Source organism: Anabrus simplex, chromosome 4, assembly GCF_040414725.1.
Source record: "Anabrus simplex isolate iqAnaSimp1 chromosome 4, ASM4041472v1, whole genome shotgun sequence".
In the NCBI taxonomy this organism is placed as follows: domain Eukaryota; kingdom Metazoa; phylum Arthropoda; class Insecta; order Orthoptera; family Tettigoniidae; genus Anabrus; species Anabrus simplex.
Window position 1 is genome coordinate 47,809,068 of NC_090268.1, and position 21,362 is coordinate 47,830,429.

The 21,362-nt window shown below is 42.1% G+C and overlaps 1 long non-coding RNA gene across 1 annotated transcript in view; it reads right to left on the reverse strand.

Moving 5' to 3' along the window:
• Positions 1-584: 584 nt before the first annotated feature.
• The window catches only part of LOC137500531 (uncharacterized), a 71,120-nt gene continuing 50,342 nt past the window's right edge, over positions 585-21,362 (reverse strand). Inside the window, exons 2-3 of the long non-coding RNA XR_011018063.1 lie at positions 8,672-8,827; positions 585-736 (exon numbers count right to left, since the gene is read on the reverse strand). This is a non-coding gene — a long non-coding RNA (uncharacterized lncRNA). The remainder of the gene's footprint in view (positions 737-8,671; positions 8,828-21,362) is intronic.

Genomic DNA, 21,362 nt, shown 5'->3' on the forward strand with positions numbered 1-21,362 from the left:
AGCCTATCGCGTGGCCACGTCGTGAAACAAAGAAGAGTGATACCGCGCAAAGATGGCCTTGAGGCGACACATCAAGGATAGAGTATGTGACGGAGGGGGAAGGGGGAGGCTGGTCAAGGTCAGATCAACAGAACATGGGCGACAATCAAACAATGCATTACTTTAGCGAATCGCTACGCAGTAGCTCCGAGATCGATCGGTGAGATTGCTCGCTGCTCGCCTGTCGGTGGAGCTTTCTGCCTGCCAAGGTCTACCGCATTCTGTCACAGTTTTTTACACTCTTCCCGACAGGCCGCTGCAAGCTGTTGGGAATATTTTGTAGAAAGCTGATCTTCTGTTTAAGAAAGAATTATGTGGAAGAAAACAATCATACTGGGAATGATTTGACTAGTCACCTTTAAGGTTTTGGTAGATATCAAACTAGGGTTTGACTCACAAAGAGCTTAAAACAACTTCTAGCTACTCAAATAGTTTGCACGTTTCGCAAAATTCCAAATTTCCACGCACCTAATATCTTTCAAAATGACAGTATTTTTTTATAGAAGTCCAATAGTATGCTGCAGGTTGTACTCACATAGGCCTTAATTAAGGTACATCCTGTCTGGTGTAAAAATGAGAAACCATGGAAAACCATCTTCAAGACTGCCGACAGTGGCGTTCGAACCCACGATCTCCTGAATGAATGAAAGCGCGCAGGTTCGTAACGGGAAACGTGCAACCAGCTCGTTTGGTGGTCCTGTAATAATAGTAAAATTAATCTGATTAATTTGTTCCAAATATAGCCTACTGAAACAAATTGTACAATACTAACAACGTACAACAAGAAACCACAGAAAAATTAAGTTATTTGCTTAACGTCTTCCAATATTGGCAGAATTCGCCAATAATAATAATAATAATAATAATAATAATAATAATAATACCGGACCAGTTGGCCGTGGGTTAGGGTAGCTTAGCTGTGAGCTTGCATCCGGGAGATAGTAGTTTCAAACCTCACTGTCGGCAGCTCTAGGGATGGTTTTCCGTGGTTTCTCATTTTCACACCAGGCAAATGTTGGAACTGTACCTTAATTAAGGCCACGGCCGATTCCCTCCGACACCTCACCCTTTCCTCTCTCATTGTCGCCATAAGACCTATCTGTGTGAGTGCGACGTAAAGTAACTCGTAAAAAATATATATATATTCCGTCCCTGAAGGGGACGGCGGGCCTCCTAGATGGTAACGCTTCTCTCAGGTCAGGGAGATGTGATACGGTGAAGATGTTCCGGCGTTCATCTTAGTACAGGAGAATGGAAAACCACTCTCAGGACAGCCGACAGTGGAGGCCGGCCCCTCTTCATCTCCCGAATGCAGAGGCGTAGAGCCACGACAGAGCCACGGCAACCCCTCCTCTTCTCGGTTGGTCGGTCGTACTGAGAGCCGTCGAACCACGGACCAGCCGTGGCCACTCTGAATTCGCCGACGTGTCTTCATGTCCTTGTGGCGAACGTTAAACTAAAGGCGCTCAGTAGTGGGAATTCCTGTCCATTCTCTGATGTTATCAAGTCATGACGTTCTCCTCCTTCCGACACCTCTTCGACCTTGTACTTTGCCTTGTAAAAACCGTTGTAGGATTTAGTGTCGGAAATTCCTTATGATGTGGCCGGGGTATTTCATGACGCATTTTATGCACTGGATGAGTTTCTGTCGGACATTTTTTGCTCTCATAAGAACGTCTTGGAAACGCAAGAAATCTCCGGTGAGCCTATATCTCAAAAGCTTCCAAACGTTTTAGTAAGCACACTTAGGATCCACGTTTTATAATATAGGCTTATAGCATTTCACCATCCTTGATTTGATTTTTAAATTTAGCTGGCCATTGCAAAATATGTTATGTAAATGTATTTCGTGGCATTGTTATCGTTTACTCAAGTATTTAGTTGCGTTGGTACTGACCGGTACTCAGTAGCAGAAGCTCCAAAAATTGCTAAATGGTACCAGAATTTCCACACAAGTTAGGAAGTGGTGTTACGCTTCGGTACTCACGAATATTCTACTGATATTTAGTTTTGTATTTTTTTTGTTTTAAAAATGAAGCCATACTTTACAATGTCGATTTAGTTAACGTAACTTTATGTTCTGCAGTCTGTCAAACACTAAATATAACAACTGCAACCCTATAACATACCTGTAAAAATACACATTATTCAACAAAAAATAAATACAAATAAAGAATAAAAATAATAATACAGAAAAAATAGTTTATTTTTCTTTTAACAGTGGTGTTTTTCTTTTTTTTACAGGTATGTTACAGGGTTATAGTTGTTATATTTGGTGTTCGACAAACTGGAGAACTTAAAGTTACTCTCATTTAATGGTTCAGGTTTCGTCTCTACACCCGGACACCCCTGTAATTGTGTGATTCCCACTTGGGAAGAATTCCTGCTTACGCCAGGGAGGCTTGCATGTTTCAGCACAAACTGAACATATTGCGTCAAGTGTATTTTAACACTCTGTTCCATGAACTAATAACAACAAAATTCAACCCATTGATGATATATACAATTCTACTAAAGTCTGGTAGTCAATTTGGAATTGTAATTTAAAATCTTTGGGTTGTAGTCTACAAATATGCCGACTGTAGGCTTTATCAGAGTAACACAGTTACGCTGTTACGCATAGTAAAGGGTGCAGTCTCAAAATATCCCAGTGGATCAGTGTGTATTCATAATGAATGTACTAAATTTGCATATTTTGTGGAATGAGTTCCTTCTTGATCTTTTTTAATTTATTGGGATAAGTAGTGATGTGGATTTGGCCCAGTTTTGCAGTCGGATGCCCTTCCTGACGCCAATCCTACATGGAGGGATGATATTTCGAACGTGTTTATTGTAAGAATGCGACTTGGCCGTACGGTTAGGGGCGCGCAGCTGTATGCTTGCATCCGGGGGATAGTGGGTTCGAACCCACTGTCGGCAGCCCTGAAGATGATTTTCCGTGGCTTTCCATTTTCACACCAGGAAAATACTGGCGCTGTACCTTGATTAATACCATAGTCGCCACCTTCCCAATTCTTCCGTACTCGAAAACCTTCGCTGTGTTACTGCGACATTAAACCAGTAAGCAAAAGAAAAGCTATACGCTTGCTCACTCCTCGCTTCCGTAGTACGCTTTCCATAAATGATGGTGTTAGAACTTGTAGGGATCCAACCAGCCTTCGAGCTGAGAATTTAAAATTTACATGCATCATATGTAGAGTTTTCAGCCTCAAGACTGACTGGTTCCGCAACGGTGTCTGGACAGTTCCACGCACTGCAAACAAATACTGACACTTCCTTACAGCCCTTGAACGCGGCTACCTCCCCCACCCCCACTTCAAAGGCTATCAAAAAAATAAAAATGCTACCATCCAGTTCCCGTACATTTATTATACATTATTTTGATGCGTCTATTTAATACTTGTCAGCTATATATTATCATGTGCAGTAGTACATTAAAGTGATAAATTTCCAAGGGCTCCTCCCCATACTAGCCTTCGAAGAGTATTTTTAGGTCTTATGGCGACGCTGGGATTGGAAAGGCCTAGGAATGGGAAGGAAGCGGCCGTGGCCTTAATTAAGGTACAGCCCCAGCATATGCCTGGTGTGAAAATGGGAAACCACGGAAAACCATTTTCAGGGCTGCCGACAGTGGGGTTCGAACCCACTATCTCTCGGATGCGAGCTCACAGCTGCGCGCTCCTAACCGCACGGCCAACTCGAACGGTAATTGTATAAATTATCTGTATCTGTTATTGTTTTGCCAGTCCACGGCCTGGATAAAGTGTAATATAAATCAGACTCTTTGCATTTATTTTATTTTGATGGAAATTACACTACATCAATGATATTTTCGAGACTGTATTAGTGATGAGTAGAGACGAGAATTATAGGCACTAAAAACAGTTCAAATAGGCAGGCATATAGGCTCTTAAATTAGCCAAAATAGGCATGTAAATAGGCATTAACGTGTAAAATAGGCATGAAAAAATACTTATAATTCAATAAAACGCTCAATTACTATAAAATGAATTTACAACAAGCAACGTTTCAATGTTTTCAGGTAACAATCTTATTCTCCTGTCGGGCAGAATGTTTTGTACTGAGAGAAATCTCTTAACATCACAGGAAGTGATTGGACAAAACTTCAATGAAGCCACTTCATCTGGTTTTAGTTCAACTGCTTCATCTACCTCACCTCGTAGCACCCTGGCTACTTTTACCGTCGTTTTCTATCATGGATTCTGCTGCAGGACTCTTATGGAACATTTTACTGACAGTGGCTACCTTCTCAGAGATTCGGTCAACATTTCTCCTGACTTCTTCCACAACCCTAAATGACTCCACCGGGGAAAGCCACTCGTCTCCTACTCGGTGATTGCTCCCGGCAGCTTGTTGAAATCTGAAGATGCTCCAGTTTATGCAAGGGGGATATTAGCTCCCATCATTGCAGTGCACAGGTCTATAGCAAATTGTTGTTGGTTACTGTTCACAGTGGACTGGTAGAAAAGCTGCGATGACAACGCTTTCTGTACTCATGTCAAATGCATCGCAGCATTTCTATGTTGATCTATATGGTATTTTTTCACATTTGATCTGAAAAATAATAAAATTGACTTAAATTATACTGTTCTTATATTCCTAAAGTTGGGCTGATTGGCAATAATGCTTAATATAAACATAATAATGGCGTATGGCCTCCGGAGAGGCCTGGTGCGGGTCTTTTTCTCGTAGACTGCCTATTGGGCGACGTGCATGTCTGTGATGATTTCTAATGTTCAATATACCACACACACACCCAGCCCGGGAGCCATGGAATTAACCAATTAAGGTTAAAATCCCCGACCCGACCGGGAATCGAACCCGGGACCCTGTGAACCTAAGGCCAGTACGCTGACCATTTAGCCAACGAGTCGGACAGTATAGACATGCATTCGTTTCATAAAAAAGAGAAAGACTATAAGAGGTGATGTTTCTAGAAGTACAAAACTTTAAACTAGGAACAAGGGAATTCGTAATTTACATGGAAATATGTCCTCAAAATGTTTAGTTATAATCTGTCAGTTTCCTGTCGAGTTCACCGGGTGAAAAAAATCATGAAAATGACGCGAAACGATACCTGAGTAGCGTAGAGGAGAGATTCTTCCTACATGCTTGCAGAAAATCACCAAGCTGTCTCCAGCAGTATTCTTACTTATACAGCAAAATTAAAATGGAGGCACTATAAATCTCAGATTTGTGAACATTTTATATGTTCCTATTCGCCTGCTTTGGTCACCCGGGACAGCTGTCATGAAGACTATTTTCTGTTGCCTGCAATAGATCCTGCATCATGTGTGCCCATCTTGTACGTCTAGCCTCTGTGATATCGTCCTAGCTGCACCACATTTGATCGTCACCCTATGTTTCGCGAAGGCGTAGCGGAAGCGTAATAGAATTTACTAGAGCCTACACATAGCGCTGGTGAAAGTTACTCACGATTTTTAAAAATTACAATTCAACTGTAGTCCGTTTCTGTGGTGTAGTAGTTAGCGTGATTAGACGCCACCAACGTAGGCTCGGGTTCGATTGCCGGGTCTGCCATGAAATTTGAAAAGTGGCACGAAGTCTGGAACGGGGTCCACTAAGCCTTGGGAGGTCAACTGAGTAGAGGTAGGGTCAATTCCCACATCACCGGGCGAGTTGGCCGTGCGGTTATGGGCGCGCAGCTGTGAGCTTGCATCCGGGAGATAGTGGGTTCGAATCCCACTGTCGGCAGCCATGAAGATGGTTTTGCGTGGTTTCCCATTTTCACACCAGGCAAATGCTGGGGCTGTACCTTAATTAAGGCCAATACCGCTTCCTTTCAACTCCTAGATCTTTCCTATCCCATCGTCGCCATAAGACCTATCTGTGTCGGTGCGACGTAAGGCCGCTAGCAAAGAAATAAAATTCCCACCTCAACCATCCTCGAAGTGCTTTTCTGTGGTTTCCTACTTCTCCTCAGGGAAATGCCGAGATGGTACCTAACTTAAAGACGTGGCCACTTCCTTCCCTCTTATTTGCCTGTCCCTTCCAGTCTTCCCATGCCTTCACAAGGCGCCTGTTCAGCATAGGTGAGGCCGTCTGGGAAGGGTACTAGTCCTCCTCCCCGGTTGTATTCCCCGACCCAAAGTCTCACGCTCCAGGACACTGCCCTTGACACGGTAGAGGTTGGATCCTTCGCTGAGTCCGAGGAAAAAGCCTACCTTGGAGGGTAAACAGATTAAGAAAGAAATAAAATATTTCAGTTGTAAATCTCTATTTTCGCGGGAATTGAATCAGAGTTCAAATTACCGATTTTTAATTTTCATCCACTCTGTGACAAGAAACCATCGGCGTTCTAACTCCTCGTTCAGTAATAAAATGATTATCTATATTTTAGTAATACAAATTATTGAAAGTTCACGACTAATATAGCATTTCAACAAAGTTAACTTTCCACAATACTTAAATTAATAGGCCTATAAATGCTACAATGAAATGAGATCGTAGTTCAGTTACAAAAAAAAAAAAAGGAACAAACGAACTTGCCAAGCTTGGCAGAAGACTACTTTTCCATCCGTAGTGAAATTGGGATTCCCTGTGATCCACCGCTTCAGCCAGGACTTCCGACGATTTTTCTTTGCAATTACATTTTTTACGTCACGCCGACACAGATAAGTCTTATGGAGACGATGGGATGGGAAAGGTCTAGAAGTGGGAAGGAAGCGACCGTGGCCTGAATTAAGTTACAGCCCCAGCATTTGCCTGGTGTGAAAATGGGGAAACCACAGAAAACTGTCTTCAGGGCTGCCGACAGTGGGGCTCGAACCCACTATCTCCCGGATGCAAGCTCACAGGTGCGCGCCCCTAAGCGCACATCCAAATCGCCCGATGATTTTTCTTCGGGTATTGCCACAGACACCCTTCTTCTTCACAATAAATCGCAACACGTTTTGAAGATAAAGCGTACGCGTACAACAGTTCACATCGAGAAGGAGGTATAGGGGTTCGACGTTGATTGGTTCTCGCATATGTCTTAGAATGTTGGAGGGGTTGAAGGCTTCGAGGTCAAATTGTTTCTTGTCTCTTCTGACGGAAATTTCCCAAGGACTATTTCTGGTGACTTCTAAAAATTCCCATTTTTGTTCGTGGGGTAAACAGATCTTGAGAAACGAAAAGATAATACTGTCGAGCGCATCAGTTGCAATATAATGCACTGGAGGAAAACCGGCTTCTTTAAAATATATTTAAAAGGCATCAAATAGGCACAGAATAGGCAATTATACTCCAAATAGGCACAAACCCCTGAAATAGGCATTTATAGGCACAATAAAACCAACTGAATCTAGCTTAAAGGAACCTGAAACGGATTTATATCTCAAAAGCCTACGTTTCTGACCATAGGAATAAAATAGGCAAATAGGCAAATTCCCGTCTCTAGTGATGAGGTATCTAGACCGAACGCCTTTCTTCATTCCAAAAGAATAATATGTTTACTTTAAAGGTCGGTTGGGCGAGCCTTGATGAAAGATCTATCGATGTCGGTGCGACATAAAGCTAATTCTAATATATATAATTATTTCCATTTAAGTCCATTTTTATTTCATTTATGAGAATAATGAATTCATTAATATTTTGATAATTTAAGGTGGAACAACTCTCGAACAGGACGTAGTGCTATTACTATAGTTTATTATAGGTTATATTTAGACAATTATCTTGTCTATATTTTTGTATTCTCATTAATCGTGTCCATAGGTTTTCTGACATTGTAGCCTATACTCAGTTTGCCAATTTCATCAAAATTACGCATGTCTGAAAATCGTATTAATTTCATATATATTTGAGAAGAGACCAGAAGATTACTTCCGACAGGAAATTTCCGTTCTTTGGCTGAGTTTTACCGATCAGTGCTGTATCTTCTCGCAGTTTGGCGGGCTCCCCCAGGCGATATCTCACTCTGAATGGGCCAGGCCCTTCCTCTCTCCCCTTCCAACATCCCTTCCGCCGACGCGTCGCTAGAGGGGAGCAAGCAGACGGCCCGCTGATGACAGAAGGTGCACCGCGGTATACCTACACCTACGCAGCGGAAGTATAAACACAATGTGGTCATAAGTTGCAATTATGAAAAATAAGTACACAAATTCTTTGTTCTTGAACGTAAATTTATATATATATTTTACAAGTTGCTTTACGTCGTTCTGACGATGGGACAGGAAAGGGCTTGGAGTGGAAAGGAAGAAGCCGCGGCCTTAATTAAGGTACAGCCCCAGCATTTGCTTGGTGTGAAAATGGCAAACCACGGAAAACCATCTTCAGGGCTGCCGACAGTGGGGCTCGAATCCACTCTCTCCCGAATACTGGCTGCAGAACGTAAAAGAGTGCTACGTCCCAAAAACACTATATGTGAGAAATTCTGACATTTTATACATTGATATTCGCGGATACTCGATGGTCGCGAAAGAGACATGATAAATATCTGAACTTCAGAGGACATGATTATTAAGCAATACTGATGAAATGATTAATATTGCATTCTTCATTGGTCTAGGGAGATAGATACAGATATCGCAATGTCATATGAAGTAAAGTGGAGGATAATTAGTAAACTATGTCATGGTTTTAGATTAAACTATTAGTACATATTTACCGGGCCCCTGTTCAGCACAGCAGGTGAGGCCGTCTCGGCGAGGTACTGATCATCCTCCCCAGTTGTATCCCCCGACCCAGAGTCTGAAGCTCCAGGACACTGCCCTCGAGGCGGTAGAGGTGGGATCCCTCAAGGAATCCGAGGGAAAAACCAACCCTGGTGGTAAACAGATTAATTAATTAATTAATTTGTAATGCGCGGTAAGCTAGCCTTTTATTTGCATTCGGAAGAGCCGCTCCATTGCAAAGTACAGATAGGTTTCTGTTCACTAGAAGTAGGTCTCGTTTTGGTTCTACAACACTTCGTACCACGGACATTCCGTACCACTTGACCGGCTGAGAGGACATTCCGTAACACTTGAAATAGTGAGAAGTATTGCGAAGGAAAAACGATTTCCTAATGAATGTATTCATTTGTATATCCACTAGTGGTGCAGAAGCCTCCGCACGTTGTGACCACTACTGATGCTAACCTTCCGTCGGCTCAACTGATCTGATTGACACAGGTGTTAATTCTTATCTCGTATTCGTCATTCGTGGGGACCTACTGTAGCTCCTTCCACCTTTCAGTTGTTTCCTGTTTCCGTGTGACCTTCAAGCTCATATCGGCCAGTTCATCAGAATCTTTTATTTTACTTACTTAATGCGGTAGTTTATAAAAATTCACAATATTAGTAATATTATACATCCTTCTGCTCGTCAGGCTCATTGCGCCCGAACACGATGTATATTTCTATTGTGTTGTTTTGTTTCAGGATTTATACTCCAAAAAATCGACTCTCGTATGATAACATTTACGTAAGAATAAGTGATAAGTAGAGCCCGGATTTCCATGCACTATCAAATCTCAAAATATGCAAGCATTCACGCACGATAAACTGAAAAATATGCACTATCAAAATTCATTTGTACATTGTACAACAACTACCATAATTTCTCCAAACTGTCTTGATTTCAGCTCATCCGTTTTTGTCAGCACATTCTTAAATACGAAAATGATCTACGTTACAAGAAGTGACAGGTGCATACTTAAGTGAAGACATTTGAGACAAAGTGAGGTCAAATTCTACGTCTTTTCCATTTTCACCACAATGCGTCTTATATAAGTTTGACGAATTCAAAGTCAGGATTTGAATGGATCACTTTGTTTGACCTATCTCTAGTCGCCGCAGGTACTTCTCCGTGTGATGAGTGCAGACACTTATTGAATGTCCTCAATAACTGTTAAGGATTGCCTGCTGCGATAACAAAGACGTGTGAGAGTTCCGGGTAGGAAATTCCAGAATAACAACGGGATAGGGTTCAGTGCAAAACCAAGGCATGTAAGCTCAGTAAAGCGGCGTCATAGAAGTGAAGTGTAATACAAGTTTTGATTTGTTTCACTAACAGAGACGAACAAATGAGCCGTCAATGAGTGATGCACAATTTAAGGTTCAATTTATAGCAGTGTATAACTGGGACACCTTATTCCTAAGAATTACAGAGATCGACGTGGCGACTCACAGCTTACGTCAATGTTTACTCAAGCAATAGATAAAGTGCTAGGTTAATTGGATTATAGGTCCTCTACCGTATGTACTAACTTTGGTAGTAACATAGGATGCCAGGAATACATACTCCCCGTCTCTTAAGTCTGAAGAAAAGTCATATTATGCAATATTAAACGTCCAAATATTCCCTATTACATCCAAAATCTTCAAAATATGCACTATGCATGCTTTTTTCCTAAAAATGCCAAAACATGCAAACATGCAAGGAAAAAGAACGGTTATTTGGAATCGTTAAGCCATAAAACGAATATTTGCAAAGTTTGAGAAGTGTAAATAGTTTATTTAAAAACATGCATTTGCATGGAAATCCGGGCTCTAGTGATAAGTATAGTTTAAAGGGCAGTTATTAAAAGAATCACTGCGAACCATGTGACCTTACCGTCGTGGGGAGGCTTGCGTGTCCCAATGAAGCAGATAGCCGAGCCGCAGGTGCACCCATATCGGATGGGTATCTGTTGAGAGACCAGACTAACGAATGATTCATCGAAAGGGGGGTAGCAGCTTTTCGGTAGTTGCAAGGGCGGCAGTTTAGATGATTGACTGATACGGCCTTGTAATAATACTCAACATGGCTTAGCTGTGTTGATACTGCTACACGGCTGAAAGCAACGGGAAACTACAGCCGTAACTACCTCCCGAGGACATGCAGCTCGCTCTCTCTGTATGAATGATGTACTGATGATGGCTTCCTCCCGGGTAAAATATTCCGGAGGTAAACTAGTCCCCCATTCGGATCTCCGGGTGGGGACTACACAAGAAGGGCCGATCATCAGAAAGATGGATAACTTACTGACATTCTGCGAGTCGGAGCGTGGAATGTTAGAAGCTTGAATCGTTGTGGTAGGTTAGAGAATCTGAAAACAGACATGGATAGACTAAAGTTAGATGTAGTTGGTAAAAGTGAAGTACGTTGGCAGGAAGAACAGGATTTTTGGTCAGGCGACTACCGAATTATCAACACAAAATCAAACAGGGGAAATGCAGGAGTCGGTTTAATAATGAATAAGAAAATAGGGCAGCGGGTAAGCTACTACGACCAGCATAGTGAAAGAATTATTGTCGTCAAGATAGACACCAAACCAATGCCCACCACAATAGTGCAGGTCTATATGCCTACTAGTTCAGCGGATGATGAGGAAATCGAAAGAATATATGAGGAGATAGAATTTAATACAATATGTCAAAGGTGACGTGAATCTAATTGTGATGGGAGACTGGAATGCAGTGATAGGCCAAGGAAGAGAAGGTAATACAGTAGGAGAATTTGGATTGGGGCAAAGGAACGAAAGAGGAAGTCGGGTGGTTGAATTCTGCACTGATCATAATTTAGTCCTTGCCAATACTTGGTTCAAACACCACAAGCGACGGCTTCATACGTGGACGAGACCTGGAGACACTGGAAGGTATCAAATAGACTTCATTATGAATAGGCAGAGATTCAGAAACCAGGTGTTGGATCGCAAAACTTTCCCAGGAGCAGACGTGGACTCTGACCACAACTTCTTGGTCATGAAATGCCATCTGAAGTTGAAGAACTTGAAGAAAGGAAAGAATGCAAAAAGATGGGATCTAGACAAGTTGAAAGAAAAGAGTGTGAGGGATTGTTTCAAGGAACATGTTGCACAAGGGCTAAATGAAAAGGCTGAAGGAAACACTATAGAGGAAGAGTGGATAGTCATGAAAAATGAAGTCAGTAGGGCTGCTGAAGAGATGTTAGGAAGGAAGAAAAGATCAACTAAGAATCAGTGGATAACTCAAGAGATACTAGACCTGATTGATGAACGACGAAAATACAAGAATGCTAGAAATGAAGAGGGCAGAAAAGAATACAGGCGATTAAAGAATGAAGTGGATAGAAAATGCAAGGTAGCTAAGGAAGAATGGCTGAAGGAGAAGTGCAAGGATGTCGAAGGTTGTATGGTCCTGGGAAAGGTAGATGCTGCATACAGGAAAATCAAGGAAACCTTTGGAGAAAGGAAATCTAGGTGTATGAATATTAAGAGCTCAGACGGAAAACCACTTCTAGGGAAAGAAGACAAAGCAGAAAGATGGCAGGAGCATATCCAACAGTTGTATCAAGGTAAAGATGTAGATAATTTGGTTCTGGAACATGAAGAGGCTGTTGATGCTGATGAAATGGGAAACCCAATTTTGAGGTCAGAGTTTGACAGAGCTGTGAGTGACCTAAATAGGAACAAGGCACCTGGAATTGATGACATTCCCTCTGATTTACTGACTACCTTAGGATAAACCAGCATGGAAAGGTTATTCCATTTAGTGTGTAAGATGTATGAGACAGGAGAAGTCCCATCCGATTTTCGGCAGAATGTTGTTATACCTATTCCCAAGAATGCCGGTGCTGACAGGTGTGAAAACTACCGCACCATTAGTTTAGTATCTATGCCTGCTAAATTTTAACACGTATTATTCACAGAAGAATGGAAAAACAAGTTGAAGCTGAGTTGAGAGAAGATCAATTTGGCTTCAGAAGAAATGTAGGAACACGTGAAGCAATCCTGACTTTACGTCTGATCTTAGAGGATCGAACCAAGAAGGACAAGCCCACGTACATGGCATTCGTAGATCTAGAAAAGGCATTTGATAATGTTGATTGGACCAAGCTATTTAAGATTCTGAAGAGGATAGGGATCAGATACCGAGAACGAAGAATTATCTACAAACTGTATAAAATCAGTCTGCAGTGATAAGAATCGAGGGCTTTGGAAAAGAAGCAGCAATCCAGAAAGGAGTGAGGCAAGGCAGCAGTTTGTCCCCCTTCCTTTTCAATGTTTACGTAGAACAGGCAGTAAAGGAAATCAAAGAAAGATTTGGAAAGGGAATCACAGTCCATGGAGAGGAAATCAAAACCTTGAGATTTGCCGCTGATATTGTTATTTTATCTGAGACTGCAGAAGATCTCGAGAAGTTGCTGAATGGTATGGACGCAGTCTTGTGTAAGGAGTATAAGATAAAAACAAAAGTAATGGAGTGCGGTCGAACGAAGGCAGGTGATGCAGGAAATATTAGTTTAGGAAATGAAGTCTTAAAGGAAGTAGATGAATATTGTTACTTGGGTAGAAAATAACTAACGATGGCAGAAGTAAGGAGGACATAAAATGCAGACTAGCACAAGCAAGGAAGAGCTTTCTTAAGAAAATAAATTTGCTCACTTCAAATATTGATATCGGAATTAGAAAGATGTTTTTGAAAACCTTCGTGTGGAGCATGGAATTGTATGGAAGTGAAACATGGATGATAACTAGCTCAGAAAGAAAGAGAATAGAAGCTTTTGAAATGTGGTGTTACAGAAGAATGCTGAAGGTGAGATGGATAGATCGAATCACGAATGAAGAGATACTGAATCGAATTGGTGAGAGGAGATCGATTTGGGTAAATTTGAAGAGAAGAAGAGATAGAATGATAGGACACATCTTAAGACACCCAGGACTTGTTCACTTGGTTTTTGAAGGAAGTGTAGGTGGTAAGAACGGTAGGGGTAGACCAAGGTATGAATATGACAAGCAGATTATAGCAGATGTAGGATGTAATAGTTACGTAGAAATGAAAAGGTTAGCACAGGATAGGGTGGCATGGAGAGCTGCATCAAACCAGTCTATGGACTGATGACTCAAACAACAACAACAACAACAACAACAACAACAACAACAACAACAACAACAACAAAAGTTTTCTTCAGCAAATGTTGTAAATTATTTTTGTTTCTGATTTCTAAAGTGTGTCTGTCAGGCTCATTACGTCGGCTGGCGTGGAAATGGAATTCCAGTTTGACATGAAGTGGTACGGATTGTCCTGGAGTATTACGGGAATACCGTTCTTAGGTAGATAACGACCTAGGTGGTACGAACAGTCGTAAAAAATCAAGTGGTACGGAATGTCTATGGTAGGAAATGTCCGGACACTTTCCTTTCATATATAATTTATCGAGTTTTCCGCTCAGTTTTAAGCAGAGAGGTCATTGAATCAAGAGAATATCTGCTAAGAGTGAGGAGAACGAAGACAGGCTGACTCAGCCACTTCACTTCATCCTGTCACGGACCAAGAAGGGGAATGACACATCTCCCTACAATGTTTGGTGATACATCCAGCCACTGAACTCCTCCTTGTAAACACATAAGCTGTTAGCACTGTCTTGGAACAGTGGCAGAAATCCTCAGCGTCTTCCCTGAAAACACTAATAGTTATACAGTATACCTCACCGAATATCCTATTTTAGCTCATATACACTAAATAAATCTCAGAATCAATTTCTGCAGTAAGTGTAATTTTAAACATCTTTAAAAAGAAGAAAAAAAGAGGAGCATAAATTTTAAGTCAGTCGATGTGTGCCAGAGACTATGGGTGCGGCGTTTACGGTTTCGAATTTAGTTCTAGCTAGCAAACTGAAGAGAGGTGTCTTAATATCTAACTATTATTATTATTATTATTATTATTATTATTATTATTATTATTATTATTATTATTATTATTATTATTATTATTATTATTATTATTGTTACGGAGATTTCCGTGGTAGGTAGAGGTGAAAGAAGGTGCGGGTGTGAATAGGTCTCCAACTACGGAATTAAAGTTAAATGTAAAATTTAACAAGGTTATATTTTCTTTCCAAAATTCAGAAATAACAAGAATGGCAGGTACGGAGTAGCAAGACAACAAAGTACAATTACAGTATTTACAGGATTTGGGCTTCGAGCCCTGAAAACACAATTCTTGAGCAACTAGCCCAACTTTACGATATACAAATTTCAACAACGGGGCAGAAGACCCCAATCAAACCCTGGAGCACTTGCTCCAAATTACACCGTAAAGCCTCCTCGAGGCATACAAGACTCAGTTTCCGGAAAAGAGCCACTCGCTCTCAAATTTAAGCCTCTCCCAGGCCACACCAAACTCCACCTTCAAGCTGTCCTCAACGGACATAAACACAGGGGTAAAATACCCAATCTACTGAGGCCTATTAAGTGAGAAAAGGTTAATTATATGGCCTCTAAAATACCAACTTGAAAGGAGGCTCTCCGCACTCCTAATACACTTTATTTAAAACCCTACTTGGCACTAGGCCGTTAATGCAAGGGCTAATCCCATACTACAGAGGTGACTTCAGAAAAGAACAATTTACATTATATTAACGAAGAATAGGTTGAGAAAAATAAGTTCACCTCAAAACAATATGATTGGGAGCTCGAGAGGGTTAAGCACTCTCTATCCCGATATGCAGTTTAAAAGATGAAATAGATACAAGTTTCTTTACATTTTAAGGAAGGTTACATAATGGAAAAAGCTTCGGACCCGCCCCGAGAGTTAAACTGCTGAGCTAGCAAAGAAAGAAGTTATTAAATGGCCATTACCTTGTTGTTGACCGCTGCCGAAGAAAGAGGCGCTTCCCGCCCCCTGCTATGTACTTTACACACTGAAAGATGGAACAGAAGTGGCGCAGAGACCCAAAAATCAGCAGTTTATATACTCTCGCGGAAGGTTCTAGGCGTTAGGGGAATGAGAACACCCGCCCACAAACACTTTATTGGAGAATAAAGAGAAACCCCTACACAAGATGAAGAAGAAACACATTATTGGTGGAAAATTAATTTCAGAAATTCGGGATTGGCTAGATTTAAAACAAGGGGAAAGAAAGGGGTAATATTGCCAACTTAACCAATGACTGAAAGAAATTTAACAAAGAACAAACTTTTGAAATAAAATTTTCTCCAAAGAACAGTTCTTTTTCTTCGCACTAGGGTGCACTATTGTAGTTCTTCAGTAGTGTCCTCTAGAAGAGAAAGTTCACACTTCTTACTTCAAGCAAAACAAAAACACATCAAAAATGACACAGTTCTAAAACTCCAAAATTTACAGGTAGTGACATCTTCCGAGAAAGTAGAAAATTAATACCGTTAATAAAGTTCAGACTTCCTCCAGCAGAGGAGTTTCAACTGGCGCACCTTTTGAATTAGCGGCGTGGAGGTGTACCGCCCGGTACAGACCTCCCCCCCCCCCAAATATTCCTCCAGGGGTGACACATGAAATTTGTTTGAAAACTAGGTCCAAGTTTTGATGTAGATGTGGAGATTAATTGCAGAAGTATTTTTAAGATTTTATTAATATGGTTTGATCCAGTTTCAAAATTTTTGTTGTTGCAGGTGAAGTAAAGTCTTTATGCTTGTAGAAGTTGAATTCAGAAGATAAACTTTAGTTTTTAAAGTTGAGAAAAAAAAATTTATAAGTCAACCAGGTATTGCAGAAAAATCCAAGAGAAGGTAGTAATGTCGAACTGGAATGTCCATGTAGTTGATGTAGACTAAGTTGAATGGCCAGATCGGCCGTTGCCGCTTGCGTCCAGGAGAGGCCGCTCGGACCCCTCAAGTACCCTGAGATACCGCTCGCCCGCACCATGAGGGGAGCAGTGGTGTTGAAACACGCCGCGCCCGCGGTGAAGATATACAGGCTGCGGGCAAGTAGCAGGTCGTGCGCCGCACATCAGCCTTGGTCGGGAGGAGAGCTCCGGCTCGCCGTGCACATGTCGTCCTCGCTGGGGTCGAGGGGGCCCATCCTCAAACCCAGTCGCGGCACAGCGCCGCGCGGCTGCGGGGGCACTGAAACATTAAAGCTAGGCGGCAGAATATTGTTGGACCATCATCTTTTTGAGGGCACAGACTTTGTGGAGAGGTTGAGGGGCCAGCGGCGTGCAGATATCCATGGCATTTAATATAAGCAAGCCACAGTGTGTATAGCAGGAGACGGGAGCGTGGTAATGGCCGTGGTAAGGACAGAATGGCAGTTTAACGAATCGGGGGAGGTTTACAAAAATGCTTAAATATAGAAAATATTATAGAAGGGGCAGAATGCCTTAAAAGTGAAAACTCAAAAAAAAAAATAACCTTCATATTCCTTTCAAGATAATATGAAGCACGTTAACACAGAAATTACACCGGTTTCACCTGGGACAGGTGAACCCTAAATATCCTCTCGGTGGCTGGATTACTTAATAATAATGTGACCGGCGTAAGGAAATCGAGAATGATACAAGGCCCATGGAATCTGGGGGCAAGCTTGCCCGCGGGAACAAAATTCTTGACCATAACTTGGTCACCTACCTTCAAAGGGGTGGGTCTCCGTCCACGATCATACCTTTCCCTAACCTTTTCATGAGAGATTTTTAAGATTGGCTTTAGCCTTCTTCCAAAGATCTTTGATGTTGTCCGGATCTATTGTCTCGGGTAGAATGTCACTCAGAGACCAGAGGTTAGAGAGCGGCGTGTTGGGAACAAACTTGAACATCAAAGAGGCTGGAGTAAACTTATGTGATTCATGAACCGCCGAATTCAAAGCAAAAGCTAACCAATGCAAGGACGTGTCCCACCTGGAATGATCTTCATGATGATAGGCAATAAGCGCGGACCTGAGATTACGATTAACCCGTTCAGCCAGCGATGGTTGAGGGTAATAAGCAGAAGTAGTTACATGAGAGATAGACAAGTCAAAACAGAATTTACGAAAAAGGTTTGATGTGAACGCCTTAGCATTATCAGACACAACATATTGGCACGGACCAAAAGAAGCAAAAATAGAATTTAGGCAAGTAATGGTGGACTGAGCGGTAGCCAGCTTAGTCGGAAATAACCAGGAAAATCTGGTAAAACCATCTACGCACACAAAGATGAACTTGTTGGCATTTCCCTTTGACTGGGGGAAGGGTCCTACATAATCAATATACAGGCGTTCCATGGGGCGCGACGCTTGATGCGAAGACAGAAGGCCTACCTTGGTGGACATAGTGGGTTTACTAAGCAAACAAGGTTTACAAGCTTTTACTAGTTCACGGATTTCACCGTCCATACCCTTCCAGATGAACCTTTCACGAATCTTTTCACGAGTTTTAAAGATACCAAGATGCCCCCCTAATGGGGTCTCATGATAGTACTTGAAGATCATAGGTACAAGAACAGCTGGAACGACAACTTTCATCATCTTATCCTGCCTCGAAGGGCAACATAGAACACCATTCCTCAGAACATAAGGGACCACACGTTCCCCAGAAGAAAGGGTTTCCATTATCGGAGCCAGCGTCGGATCTTCACGTTGGTATTTCTCGATATCCCTAAAAAGCATGGGGGCATCTGTTAAGATGGCATTAACATCAGATAACATGGACTCGGGAGGAGATGAACTATCGACCGGTTCATGGTTCTCAATGTCGTTGGAAAACATACGGCTGAGTCCATCAGCGACAACATTTTCGGTACCTCGGATATGCCTGACATCGAATTGGAAGGCAGAAATACGGATAGCCCAACGGGCTATACGACCAGTACGACGCGGCCTACCTAAGACCCAGCTTAAGGCTTGATTATCTGTCTCCAGGTCGAATTTGACATGTTCCAGATAGAGACGGAACTTCTCTAAGGCGAATAAGACTGCCAAACCTTCGAGCTCATAGATGGAGTATTTTGCTTCTTGAGCCGATAGAGTCCTAGATGCATAGGCGATGGGTCGCCTCCCTAGTTCAGTCTCTTGAAGAAGGACTGCAGCTACTGCTGACGACGACGCGTCCGTTTGGACGATGAATTTCTTTGAGAAATCAGGCATAGCAAGGACAGGGGCATTACAGAGAGCTAATTTCAGATCTTCAAAAGCGGCTTGTTGAGAAGGTCCCCACTCGAATTTGATGCCTTTCCTACGAAGAAGGTTCAAGGGCGCCGCTCTATTAGCGAAGTTAGGAATAAACTTCCTGAAGAAATTCACCATACCAATGAACCTGGCGATACCTTTAATGTCCTTGGGAGGTTTAAAATCACGGATGGCCTGTGTTCTAGAATGATCGACTGCTACACCATCAGGTGACACAATATGCCCTAGGAATGACATAGAGGGCTTAGCAAAGGCAACCTTAGACAACTTGACAGTTAACCCAGCCTTACGAAGGCGATCGAGAACTTCTCGCAGATGATCTAGATGTTCTTCAAAAGTCTCTGAAAATACGACGACATCATCCAAGTAGTGATATAAGTACTCAAATTTGATGTCGGAGAAGACCCTATCTAGTAGCCTAGTGAGTACAGCTGCTCCCGTGGGGAGCCCGAAAGGCACGCGGTTGTATTCATACAAATTCCAATCCGTGGCAAACGCTGTAAGATGTTTAGACTCTTCGGCAAGGGGAATTTGATTATAGGCCTGATTCAAGTCCAAGATAGTAAAGAACTTGGCCTTACGAAACCATGAAAAACAAGAATGAAGGTCAGGAAGGGGCATAGATTGCAACACCACCTTCCGATTGAGAGCCCTATAATCAATGACAGGCCTGAAGCCTCCTTGGGGTTTCGGGACTAGAAAGATAGGTGACGAATACGCCGACTTAGAGGGCCTAATAATACCGTCCTTCAACATCTGATCGATGATTTCTTTCAGAGCCTTCATTTTAGGTGGAGATAGCCTATAAGGTGGAAAACGGACAGGAATTGAATCCGTGACCTCAATTTTGTATTCAATAAGGTCAGTAACACCAAGAGTATCAGAGAACACCTCTGGAAATGACTGACATAATTTACGAATACTATCAGCCTGCTCCTCAGGTAGATGTCTAAGGTCTAACAACATCTCATCCTGGGTAGGCGAAATAGATGAGCATGATACAGAATTACACTTTAACAAGGGAATTTTACAATTGAACGCAAATTTGAATGTGCACGACTTACTCTGAAGATCGAGCACAAGACCAGTGTGAGAAATAAAGTCCGCTCCCAGAATGATGGGGCAAGACAAATGCTTAGCCACAAACAGTTTGGTTTTCCATGTAAATTTAAAAATACGAATTTTGACCTGTACGGAACCTAGAATTTCTAATGGAGATGAATTAGCCGAAACATATTGAACAGGAGATGAGACATAGTCAGGTAGTTTACAAACAGATTACAATTTAAAATACCATTCAGCCGAAATAATCGAACAAACACTGCCTGAATCTAAGAGAGCTGTTACAGGTTCATTATTTAACTCAATCTTAAGAAAAGGAACCGGTGCGGGGGTATCCGCCGCAATCCTAAGACACTCCTTGGGGCATTCAAGGGATGGATTTGAAGATTGAAATTTCCCTGATTTTTCGATCTGTTTACCCGGGGCTGAGTCTCGGGAAGATGGATTAATCGACTCAGCCGAAGGCACTAGTCACTTTATATTGTTGTTGGAAGTTGCACCAGAAGTTGAGCAGGAGGGGGTGCTATTCGAATTGGGACAATTCTTGGCAATATGTGAGAAAGCCCCACATTTAAAACAGCCTTGTGATGAACCAGCTCCATTCCTTGTCACACTAGATTTGAGCAATGGGCACTTGTTCCGAAGGTGGTCGGGCGACCCGCAAGCATAGCATTTACGGGGTGTGACTGATCGGCGAGGTGGAGGCCGAGTATTACTAAAAGAAGGCGGGGGTTCTTTCGCGACATGTAATGAATCGGCGTATCTAACTCCTTCCGCTGAGACGGCCAATGCCTCAAGTTCAGAGAAGGTTTACGGGCACGCCGCGAAACACAAATATGACCTATAGGATGGTGAAATGCCTTCCACAATGGCTTGTACAATCTGGTCCTCCGGAAAGTGAAGAGCAAACACCCTAGTATAGAATTTAATATCTTGGATGAAGTCAGCCAAGTTTTCATCCAAACGCTGTACACGATAATAGTACTTCTGAATCAGAGATGACCTCGCGCGAGCAGGAATAAAATTTGCAAGCAAGTGTGCATGAAAATCTTCAATAGATGACTGTTCGGCTATGGCTCTTACTATTTTGTCTGAGAGAATACCAGTTGCATAAGGATAAATTATTTGCAAAATTTGACACGGAGAAAGAGAAAAAACAAGGGCATGATCCTGAAATTCAACTAAAAATCTTAAAAATGAAATTACTTCACTGGTGGTATTAACTGAAAACTTAGAGATACGCCTGAGCAACATTGCCAATGGATGGGGCAAACTACTGAACCCAGGTGACATAGTCGGTAAAGGTTTAAGTGGCAAAGAAGTTAATTCAGAACGTACATTAGTCAATGAGTTACGACGTTCAGACTCGTTGTCTACTGGGGCAGAGATAGTTTGAGCAGCAACGGTTATCCTATTGACTTCTCCCTTAGGAGGCTC